Source organism: Bos javanicus, chromosome 16 (assembly GCF_032452875.1).
Source record: "Bos javanicus breed banteng chromosome 16, ARS-OSU_banteng_1.0, whole genome shotgun sequence".
Classification (NCBI taxonomy): domain Eukaryota; kingdom Metazoa; phylum Chordata; class Mammalia; order Artiodactyla; family Bovidae; genus Bos; species Bos javanicus.
The window spans coordinates 41,512,402-41,525,102 of record NC_083883.1 but is presented as its reverse complement, the minus strand read 5'-3'; positions in this window follow the sequence as shown (position 1 = coordinate 41,525,102).

Sequence of the window (12,701 nt, the reverse complement as noted above, 5' to 3'; positions counted from 1 at the left end):
CTGCTCTTAGACTAAAGGCAAAAAAAAGATTTTCCTCTGGCTTGGCTGACTTCTCTATTAATTTCGTGTCAATTGAAAATATAACTCATTTAGTATGCAACAGGAATATTTCTGGAAAAGGAATAAATGTCTAGCTAAGGAGACAAGGAACTGAATGATCCAAGCTAAGTCTAGACAAGCAGACAGTTGAGTCTAAATCCACATTCCACTGAATTAGTTTTTCCCATAAAGTTAAATAAGATATGAAACTTTCTCAAATTATTGTAAGTCACACTCTTCATAAGACTTTTGCCAGAAATTCTTGAGTGGCAAAGTGGCAGTCAGCACAATGTATGATATAACTTCCTAAATAAAAGCTTACTTCTTAGAAAGGCTTAAGATGGCCCTTGGGGGCACTGAGAAAGGGAATGAGGGAATGCAATGAAGTAAAAGCAAATATAAAACTGGCATGGAGAAGACAAAAAAATCTAGGAAGGGACAGTGTAAATGTCCTTTAAGAGCATAGATTTATAATAGAGGCTTATTAAACTTGAGGTTTACAATAAAGGTTTATTATTATTTCAATTCAGTTTATTTGAACGGGTATTTGTTCAATTTCTTTCACTAGGTGCCTGACATTTGTAGGTATTCTGGAAAATCTGAGAGAGATATATAAAAAGGAAGCAGAGTGATTTTATTGGTATAAACCCAAGATTTGGAATCAACAGAGGCTTAACTTCAAGTTGAGATTTTACCTTTACTTATGAGCTGTGTTCTTTGGCTATTATTTAGTTGTAGGTCCCCTACTCGTTGCCTCCTCTGCTCTACCACTGTACAAATAGGGATAATGAAACCTATCTGACTGGATTGTTGTGCAGGTGAAATGAAGCCCTAAGCACAGTTCAGTTCATGACATTTTCAAGATATTTAGTAATCTTTAGTCACTACCTGTAGTGTCTTATGTAACAGAAATCAGAGATATAAGAGCTTCTTAAATAAGCAGAGAGAGAGAATAATTTGTGGGTTTGCAAGAAAGATGAATAAGATAAATTGAATATTTTGCATCACTGGCAAATAGCAAAGACTTTATGATCTGTATGAAGCAGTGGGCCTGTAGCTTTTTGTTTTATTATTGAAAATTATATAGGCTTAAGCTTTCCTGAAGGCTTCACTTGTGGCTCAGATGGTAAAGAACCCTCCTGAAAGGTGGGAGATGTGGGTTCAGTGCCTGGGTTGGGAAGATCCCCTGGAGAAGGGAAAGGCTACCCACTCCAATATTCTGGCCTGGAGAATTTCATGGACCCTTTAGTCCACGGGGTCGCAGAGAGTCGGACATGACTGAGTGACTTTCATGTCAAGCTTTCCTGATAGCTCAGACAGTAAAGAATCTGCCTGCCATGCAGGAGACCTGTGTTTGATCCCTGGGTCGGGAAGATTCCCTGGAGAAGGAAATGGCTATCCACTCCAGTATTCTTGCCATGGACAGAGGAGCCTGGTGGGCTACAGTCCATGAGGTTGCATAGAGTCAGACACAACTGAGCAACTAACACACACAAATAGGCTTAAGAAAGTTTTAAAAAAAGACAGATTTATCATTTTACAGATGAGAAAACAAAGATTTACCTTGGCAGAGGCTACTAACTAATCGACAAAACTGTCTTCTTTTCTCTCTGGTACTCTCAGCCCCCTCACAGCTGGAGGTGGCCATGTGACTGAGTTCTGACCAATGAAATGTGAGTCATAGCCCTTCCTACTTGGCATCATCCATGTTCTTCTTGTATATACGGACTGGATATTGATCTCCAGGGCAACTTTGAACCCTGTTCAGCCTAGGTCTGTAAACTACATGCAATAGAATATCTTTCCCCTTTCTCATCACCAATCAGAAACACCTTTTTGGTCTACACACACAAGAAATTTCCACTGCTTTAAGTTATTGAGCGTCTGGGTTGTTGTTTTTTTTTTCTTTTTTTTTTTTTTCACAGTAACTAGGATTGCTCAGCTAAAACAGTTGGAGAGAATAAGAAATTGACTGCATAAAGAACAACTCACAGAGCCATGTTAAAAACCTCAAAATATCAAGGAATCAGCTCAAATCTACCTTTATCATTTTTACACCTATTATATTTTTAGACGTAGCTTGAAACTTATAAAACTGTGCTTGGTCTGGTTTCTAATTGTGCTGAGGTTAATGCATGTTGGTGGGGAGTAATCATGTTTATATTTGTCTTAAAAATACAAGTGGTCAAATGCAAGCTTTCCATCACTCTTGTAGTCAAGTGATGCTTTGTTTTGTGTAGTTTCTAATGTCATTATACAGATTAATTCATGCAATATGGCAGTACTACAAATTATTCTTCAGAAATCTAAATATTTAATACAACTATTAAAGTCTTGAATACAAACAGCAGTGAGATCTTCAAATTAATTATTTTCCAAGGGCCTTTTCCTACTTTGAAATCATAGAATAGTGGTTATGATGTTAGCAATTGATTTTCATGGAACTTATACTTCATGGAACAGTGCAGGCACTGTTTTAGGTGCCTGGAGTAGAACCCTATCCACCACTACCCCAAAAAGATCTGAGAGTCCACATCTTTGCTCCAAAGAGATTTAAAATGACTCACTTGAAATTTTTACAAATATAATATCTCTAGATTCCTTGCAGTAGTGATCAAGCAGAGAGATGAAAACTTCACCATTGACTTTTCTGGTTTAATTCATTACTTGTGCTTTATTTCCAAGTCAAGAGTTAAGGTATCCTGTGAAACCTAGCCAATCTGGTGTTCTAGAATGAGTGATGTACTTAAGGTAAGATCCTCCGGTTCCAGAACAAAGTCTGCCACTCACTTCACAACCATGGACCTTAGATCTATAATTTCTCATCCTAATTCTTATTGTCAAGAAGTTCTAAATCTATGGGACGGATGAATCTGTTGATATATTCCCTCAAACTTTGAATCTAACGTTCTACTAGAGGACCAGCCATATTTAAGAGGAAAAGTTACCACCAGCACTGCCTTCAGCACCATTGCCATCATCATTATCACCTGTCTGCAGCGGTGGGATAGTGTGGCTAGAACAGACTCAAAAATCAGATGACCTATTTGCATCTTGGTTTTACTCTTCACTAGCTGTGTGACCTTGGGCAAAATACTGGACTACTCCATGCCTCAGTTTGTTCTCTAAAATAAGAAGGAGGGTGGTAATATTTACTTCACAGAGTTACTGAGTAGATTAAGTTAATTCATGTACATAAAACATTTAGAAGATTGCCTGGCATACAGTAAGCACTGATTATGAATCAGGGTAACCAATGTTACAGTTTTTATCTTTATGGTTTTATTGTTATGGCTTTTGGGTAACTTATGGCACTGGGGGAAATATGAGGCCTTTGAGGTCTCATATTGCTGTCACCTCTTTCTATAAAGAACTGGTCATAGGTAAGCAAGAAGCATGGATATTTTGACTGTCTGTGGGTGAGGGCTCTTAAACATAAGGAAGTATTGCTAACATTCTGATTCTTAAGTTGGATAGGGAGTAATGAGTATTTTATCACTATGTTCTATAATGTATATATTATTTTGCATGCATCAAATACCTCATCGAAAACAACAGGATTTGTGAAGTCCTATTTACAAATTTATATAAAATTATATAAATGGATGTGCATATATAATTAGAATGGATTCATAGCATTTCAAAAATCATGGGATAAGCACTCCAACTTCCTCAGTTGTAGAGTGACATCCAAAGAGTTGAGTTACATGCAGTGTTGACTTGATTTGCCCAGATGTTGACTAGCTGATTCCAGGAAAACTTCCTTTTCATTCTAAGTCTAGACAGTTACCCTTTCTATTTCCATTAAATGCTGTACTTTTTGTCTTGTCTGGTGACAACTGGAAGTGATAAACTGCTTGTCTGCTTTCTTTACTAGGTTTTAGGTCAGTGAAGGCAAGAGTTATGTCATGTCTACAGTTCTCTTTCTAAAATCTAGCAGCAATCCTGGCACCTTTGAGGCAATCAGTAAATGTGTGGTGACTAGTGAATGAATGAATGAATGAATTCATACCAAAATGAAAATGTTTGATTTATCTGAATGAACTTCTTCTAGTTGGGCTATTTTGACTGTAAAAAGACGTCAGAGTTTAGCTCCTATGTAAGAACTTGGTGGTCCTTTTTGGTTCCCCTGATATCACATGATACAGCCTCTTGTCCCCCAGGAACAAGAGAAGACAGCAGATTTCCACTTTTGTCTGTAATTTGCCTTTATCAATATGAACTCTTTGCTCTTCCTCCTCCTCTTCCCAAATAGCATGGTTTAGGGGAAAATTTAATCAAGGATGACTATTTCTTCAGAGAAAAGACCATCTCTAATATAAATCAAACATAACCTAAGGAATCAGACTAGCTGTTTTCAAATTAAGTAATGGGTTTAGAGGAGAATGTCACCATGTGTACAGTGCTGCACAGATACCATTGACTCTTTGTGTAAGATTGACTTTTCACCCCAGTTTTTGTTACCCACACTTTCATGATCTTTGTTTCCCTCCTGAAGAGATAATTTGCCAAATGTTAGCCCTCCTTGGGATCTGTGTCTTGGAGAGACCGAAACCTGGCTGGGAGTATTTGTTAGCCAAGAGTGAATTACATTGCTTATGATTTTTTGGAATGATCTTGTGTCTAAAATAACTAACACAAAATTGTTATGCAAAACAAACCAAGTTCTCCAACACAAAGATGAACAAAAACCTAAGGAAATCCCACAACATGAAAAAAGAGGCACCAAACCCAACAAACAGAACCATTTCCTCTGGTTAGGAAACACAGTGTTAGAAGAAACTCATATGAGGAAGAAGGCAGGAGAACATCTGATGCTAATGCAGACCCAGCTATTTGTGAGGGCTTGTGTAGGTCTTAGAAGCTCTTCAGGAGACACTGACCTACAACTTCTGTCACACAGCTTATTTATGACATGTCCTCATTTTTCATACTTTGGTACCATAGAAACTTTCTTTGGAGAATTGTGAAAAAACAGCGTGGAAGCCAGCAGTGCTTCTGATTGACACTGGAGTGGACAGAGACACTGAGACAGGGGTGACGGGCAGCAAGCACTGAGTTGGGTACATTCCTTGGGCAGGATCCTAGTAAGCCACTAGGTAGGGCTGGGCGCATGCTGGGAAAGTGGTGAGACTCTGATCACATGACTGGATTGTTTTTCAGAAGCTTACTACCCAGTGGTGTCCCAACTTCTAAACGTGATGATTATACAAATATTTGCTGAGTGTTTCTCAGGTATCAAGCATGGGAGGTGTATGTATGAATGTCTGTGGCAAATATCCCCAGGTGGAGTTCTCTTCCCTCCACTCCAGTTACTTTTACAAATAAGACAATAAACAGCAAGATAGTAGAAGATTCTATGAGTGCGGTGAATGGGATGGACATGGACTACTGCTGTATTGGCAAAAGAAGTCATTGTGAGCTGGAGCTCCTTGAGACATCTTCATGGGTGTGGTAAGCTATAGTTGAATGTTGAGATTTCTGATTAAGTAGCAGAAAAAATAAATAAAATGCTAGGCAGCTTGCCCTATGACTTGTAATCTTCATGAAGCCTAATGGGAACAAAACTTCTATTGCCAAGAAAAGTTACAAAACCTAGACATTCCTTCAGGCTTCCGGAAAAAAGACAAGAATTACTCCACAGTGCAAATAAACAGGATGGGAAGCCAGAATAAACCATAATAAGGATATCTGTCATTTGTGGCTGTCCAAAGTCTTAAATAGACCCTATACTTCAACTGTTCTGTTACAATTCCCACCTTTGTTGAATAGAATGTTGCTGGCATGTAATCTAGATTCCACCAATCAGACATGCAACTTTGGAGTAAATAATGTGAGGAACAGGGCTGGGTATGGGTGGTAATGGCTTGGTTCTGCGACCTGTGATGGAAGAGCTATTCTGTGGTGAAGTTCTCGGAAGAGTTTTTGGAATCTCAGCCATAAGTTTATTTCTCTGGCCCCTTGAGCTACCCAATATCCCATAATAAATTCCCTTTCTGCTTAAACTAGCTACTAGAGATCCTCTTTTTGTAACTAAGAGAACTAGTTGCCTTTAGATAACCTTTGTGGGTCTTGGCTTTAGAACTGCCCTTCATCCCTCACTGGTTACCAAGTGGATCACAGGAAATCTAAGCAGTAGAGTGACCATGTATAATTCATGACAAGTACAAGTTCATTGTCTTTTAATGACATCCTTTTAATGTTTATTTTAATTTATTTAAATTAGTATTAATGATATTAAATTAATACTAAAATAAATTTAATATTTATTCAGAAGAAGAACTCTTTCCTATTCTCCAGTGAAAACTGGTGGAACCCAAGGCTTTTATGTTCAGGAGGTAAGTAAGTAACAAACCCATTCTGATGTCAGTAATTAGAATATCCAGGAGAAGATATTAAATAGATATCAAAGTGTGATTTAATGGCTTATCATCTCCTACTCCTGAATCAGCCTGTTTTAGCCTAGAAGCTTCTGGAGGGAAAGAGGAATGTGATTGGCTGCATCTCCATCTGCCTATCTTCTCATCCTTCCCCAACTTGCTGGTCACAGAGTATAAAAGGGATAGAAAAAGCATCAGTTGAACTGACTAAATAAAGTCAGTTTAAGTATGTCAGCTGTTTAAAGCAGAGTCTTTCATGAAGCACTTTGGTGGCCAAGATCAAGTCTCTCAGACTACAAATTCTCTTGTTCTAAGAAGATACTTCCCTAATCTGGATTGTTGCTTGTGCATCCTCTTGTTTCTAGTAATCTGGCTTTCATCTCCAGCTTTTTGCTGCTGGGGTTCTGCTGCCTCTTTAGGATGCTATATAGGACAAGCACCCAAGATGAGCCCTCACACCTGGTTCCCATCAAAATGGCTTGCCCTGACAAACTCCAATAGTGTTGGCTAATATCAATATAGAAGTTCTTCCCCTGACCTTGCCACCAGAGCACTTAGCTTGTATTTTGAGCTGAGATTCTCTGGGTGGTATTAGACTACAAACCCTTAAGACCTCTAGTGGTCAGATGTTAAGCTCTTTCAGTAGCCCCATGAAAGCCCACACCCCTCTTATGAGTGAGGTGAAGGGGCAGGAATCTCTTTCTAACATCTTGTTATAGAAGTAAAAGACAGATATGTGTTTTGTTAAAGATGAAAATAAACTAAATTCAGCAAGCATATGTACAGTGGGTAGTGAGTTAGCCCCTGGGGATGCAACAGTAAATAAAGCATGTTACTTCCTCCCCATGTAGAAGATCTATAATTGCAAACAAATTGCAAAATGGAATGTACCAAGGAGAAATTGGTGATGTAAGTCACTCTGCTGGAATGATCTGGTCAGAGGAATAGATAATTAAGGAATGAGTAATGACATAAAGAGAGAGTATACCACACAAACTCAATGGAAATGTCTGGATGTGTGAATGATATGGAAACTTTGAGAGAGATTATGCTAGGAATTTGGCTCATTGAAGGGGCAGTTTCCCTTTCATTTCCTGAAGAGAAGTTTTAGATTCCACTTCAGGTGACATCTGGGAGGCTCATGGCTTCAGATAACTGCATACTTTGCTCAGTTTGAGGTGTCTACATACGTTTGAGAACATTGACTGAGAACATCAGGAGTACTAACCAGACTTTTGCTTCTTAAATTTTCTCAGGGAAAATAAAAGACAAGCACCAGGAATTTCTTAATGAGTAAAATTATTTTCCTTGGACCTGAATAAATTAGCAATAGAAGAAATTCTCCAGGTTATATTCTCTGGTCACTGTATAATAAAGTAGAAAACATATTAGTAATACTTTATTGTTATTATTGTTATTGAAGTAAGAATTCAAACGAATAACAAGAAACCCATATGGCAAATGTTTATAAATCTCCAATGTAACTGCTAAAATAAGACATAAGCCAATTACTTAATAACAGATCTTGAAGTAAATAGCAATAATTAGAACTTGTAATACAGAAAATCCTGGGGATGGAGTCAAGAAATACTTTGAGGTCAGTTAATAGTTTTAAATGCTTTCACTGTGAAAAAAAATAATGAGACAATAGTTATGGTTACATAGAGGGAAACACACATTAAAAGTCCTAAGAAAATCAGCAGACATGAAGTAAAACAAAAGCCAAAAAAATTAACCGTTAAGCAAAAAATATTAAAGTAGAACCAACAAACCCAAGAGCTATAATTATACTTATAAGACTGTAGATTTTGTAAAGGAATAAGAAAATGAAAATGATAGGCAGAATAAACATTGTAGGAGAGGCTGGGGTTCCCTGAACCAAGAGAGAGGAAATCACCAGAGGCAACAGTGGCAGAATCTCAGCATTTCAGGCAAATGATGCAGGTAATCAGATGGCAGTGGCCGAAGCAGAGCTTCTGGCCTTTTTGCTGATTAGTCTCTGTTCTTAGGCAGACACACAGACTAGGGAGCTTCACCCGAGACAGAGGCAGAAACACGAAAGAAGTGGCAACAGCTCCCAGAATGAACCTCATACACTTAGGTGTGATGATTTTCTGTATTTTTTCCATTTCTTCTCCAGTAGTTGATGGTCTGGATCATGGAGGCCCATGCTGTCCTCCTCAGAGAGGAGTGAGGAGAGTGAGACTTAACACAGGTAGGTTGAACACCATTTAACATGGTGAGAGGCAGGACTGTCCTCATTCCTGGGATGAGGGCACGCCTCTGTAGCTACAGTGATAAGTCAGGAAGCTCCATGAGGCGGGTGACCAGACAGAGGAATGGTGCGTGCATCAGCCCAGATGCCTCAGTGCTTATAGTCTCACCATGCTGCTGGCTGCTGGATCACTGAGTCCAGTTACTATCACTGCCCTGAAACACTCATATGTCTCAAGACTGCACTTGACAGACAAAACTGTAGCAGGAAGATAGCCTCACCTCCTTTTGGCCTTTCAAGTTTCACGGGAGGGCACAAGCAAAAGTTGAGTCCCATGCAGGACCTCAGCTGAGAAACAGTCTGGGAAATGTAGTCCATCGTTTTTCAGATTACCAACCAGTCCATGAGCTTAGTCACTCAGTCGTGTCCAAATCTCTGCAGCCCATGGACTGTAGCCCACCAGGCTTCTCTGTCCATAGAATTTTCCAGGCAAGAATACTGGAGTGGGTTGCCATTTCCTTCTCCAGCAGATCTTCCTGACCCAGGGATCTAACCTGCTTCTCCTGCACTGCCAGGTGGAGTTTTTACTACTAGCGCCACCTAGGAAACCAACCAAAACACAGAAAGGGATTGGAAACCAGTGTCAAGCACTGATGATCATATTAGGTTTCCTTTCAACAGCTTTGTTTGGGGGCTTTCTGAATCTGAGAGTAAATGGCTTTATCGATTCTGGAAAAATCTCAGGCATTATGCACTCACATATTGCCTGACTTCTCTAGGTTCCCACTCTTTTGGTTTTGGCCCCTAAAGATTTGTCATAACTTTCTCTCCATTGACTCACTGGGAAAAAAAGGGGAAGAGTAATTTACCCAAAATGTTAGATTGTTTTCAACCTTTCATTTGGATTCTAATGAGTGATATAAGTAATACAAATGGTCCTGAAGTGAAATCTAATGTATGTTTCATCACATGCTTGGTTTCCTCTCCCCTCAACAATGAGAGTTCTTTAAAGGCCAGGAGCTGAGGGACCATGGGGCTCATGGGGCTGTCTTCATGGATTTTGTGGAAGCCTAGGGCTGATCCACACTTGCTGGCTGAGGGTAACACTCAGGTCCAGCAAGGATGCCTTCAAATAGTCTTCAGGTAAGGCCAGATTTCTTAGACAAATTGATCCATGGCATATGTCAGAGTTTATTTTTCATTAAAGAGGAAAACAGATAATTAGGATATCAGTTCTCAGTGACAGGAGAGAGAAGCAGGTTTACATTCAGCATTTTCTAACCCTGTCAGTGGTGTGGTTCAAGAGTGGTACAGACGATTCAAGTTGCTCTCGTCCTCAAGTGGCTAGGCATGAACCATTAATCAGAAATAACAGTAATATTTCTGAGAAGAAAGCAGCCAACAATCTGACCTACAGCAATTAGACAATGTAAATGACATGATTCTATTCCTCAAGAGGCCACATTAGGGAAAAGGTGCAAAACAGCCTCCCACAGAGGTTACTGCATGGAATTCAGAACTCATGACTCTGAACATGGTGCCTTGGCTTATCAAATATTGGAAGCTGGAGGAATTTGAGAACTGGCTGGTGCAGGGAGAAATCTGCATACCCCCTTCTCCCCTAAAGCAGCCCTTTCTCTACCTGGAAGAAAAAGGAATTCTTATTTCCAAAGATGGAGGGATGCTGAGAGGAGCCCAGAGGAATATGTCTTGCTAAGTTTCTCTGTTTACCACCTTTAGCTCATGGCCCTTTAAAATGTTATGTTTCTCCATGACTTTCCACTCCTCATCAAACCTAGTATAGGAAGACTCAGGCTGAACTATTTCTACAGGTTTTCATTTTCATAAAAAGGCTCGCTCCAGAGTCATGTAAAACTTACATTCAACAAATGTGTATAGTTTTTTTCTCCTATTAATAATGTCCTTGTGAGTTTACTTTTCAGGCCAGCCAGGGAACCTAAGAGGGTGGATGAACACTTTTCCCTCTCCTACACTTCCCTCTCCTGCAATAGTTCATAAACATGCAATTAAAAATAATTTCCCCCCTCATTTCAGGGCCTTGATGATTCCAGCAAAAGATATGAAGGCTGCCCTCTAGGACCTGACCCCCTTACGTGCATTCTCTCACAGCTAGCAGAGGGCAGAGGGCAGAGGGCAAAGGGCATGGTGACAGAGCCTCCTTTGGCTCTGAACCCACAGACAGTTTCTCCTTATCTCCTGGGTTGGGAATATATGTACTTCACTAGATTCTGCCTGCCCAGTTAAAGCAGAAAGTTTCTTCAAAAAAAGAAAGAAAAGTAAAGAGAAAAAAGATGAAAGAAAGAATCAGTGGTTTACCAGACTTATGAGATGTATTAATCGTCATAGTATATAGATCATATTTGGACCCCTATTCAAAAAAATGAAGCAGTGTAAAATAAAATCAGAAACATGAACAGTGATAAAGACATTTGATGATATTATGGAGTTGTGAAATAAGATTGACCATATTATGAAAATTGTGACTGGAAGATGGGTGCATGGTAGTTCGTTATACTGTTTTCTGTACTGTCATAAATGTTTGAAAATCTATTTTGCAAACTTAAAAATAAATTATTGAAAAACAAAAAAAAAAGCAGCAAGCAGCTTGGCAGTTGATCTGGCCAAAGGCAAATGCTGGGGCAGATCATGGCTGCTCTGGGCCTGCATCTTACATGAGACACAGATGAGTAGAAGAGAGACAAAATCCGCTGGTAATGGCTGCATTGACTCAATCCCTTCCTAGCTCTCTCTGCCCCATTACAGTGTGCTCATTAAAACATACTCTTGTCCTGCCACTACCCTGTTTAAAATCCTTCAATGACTCCTTCATTACCTTCAAAGTAAAACTCAGGTCTGCTGTGGAAGACAATTCATGATCTTAACCACTGCTTACTTCCCCATTGCAACCACTCAAAACATTTTGGTTGACCATGACCATCGTTCATTGTTCCAAGTGTCTGTTCAGAGTAGACCATGCTCTAGTCTCCTAACCTGAATCAGTGAATTCTTTGCCCAAGGACTTTTGGGCTTGAGGGGAGAAAGATAGAGATCAATTAGACCATCTCTGGTAAAAGAAGTTGCAAGAAGTCAAACTCAAGAAGTCAACCCAAATGTGGAGAAAACCACTCATCAATGAGAGAGGGTGAGGTTCTTTCAGTCTCTGTCGCATATCTCTGCACATGGACTCTTGGCAGCAGTGAGTACCCAGCTCCGGGTGGGTTTTATTACATTGTTGAACTGGCTAACTCTTATCCTTAAGTGTTGTGTGGGAGAATTTCACAGAAATAAGGATGTGAGTTTCTGATCTCCAGTGAGGGTGCCATAAAAAGCGTGCCACCTGGAGCACTCCCTTCAGTTTTGTCGGCTTGGAGTAGCATATGCCTGAAGGACCTGAAGACATCCAGTTATTTTTAATTTTGTCCTTGACAAAAAAAAAAAAAAATGCTCAAAGAAAGTTATTTTTTTTAAATTTCTTGAGACTTTTATTTACTTTGCAAATATATATATATATATATATTTATATATTGAGGCTAATTCTTCTTAGCAATTAAGATAAGACCCTGGGCTTTAGGAAAATACCTGGTAACTTGAATTTGGAAAAAGTGACATGTTGGAGCATTCAAGGGAAAAAACTGCTCCTTAGGTCCAAGTCCAGGCTAGCAATGTTTGGAATGCAAGAAAGAATCTAAGGAATTAAATTAGACATCATTGATTACCTACAAAGCATGCCTGTTAGGCTTCAGGATTAAGCAAGCTTGTGCTGTTTGAAGTGGGAGTGTGGAAACATACACCCAGGAAATTTCTCTTTCGTTGTCAGCACAAGTTATTACCTGGGAAGCCGGTTGAGAAAAGGTGCAGAGGCATGCCTGGTGACGATTCCTTTCTTTTCATTCATAAGAACCCGACTCTGCTCTCCCCACCTCGGGGCAGGAGGTGACTGAGGAGTCTGTACAGGGCCAGCATACCCAGGCAGGAAGTCGGTGACGTAGCTCCACAGAATGCAGCTGAGAGGGGAACCATTAGTTCAGTAGAACCAAACCCGAAAG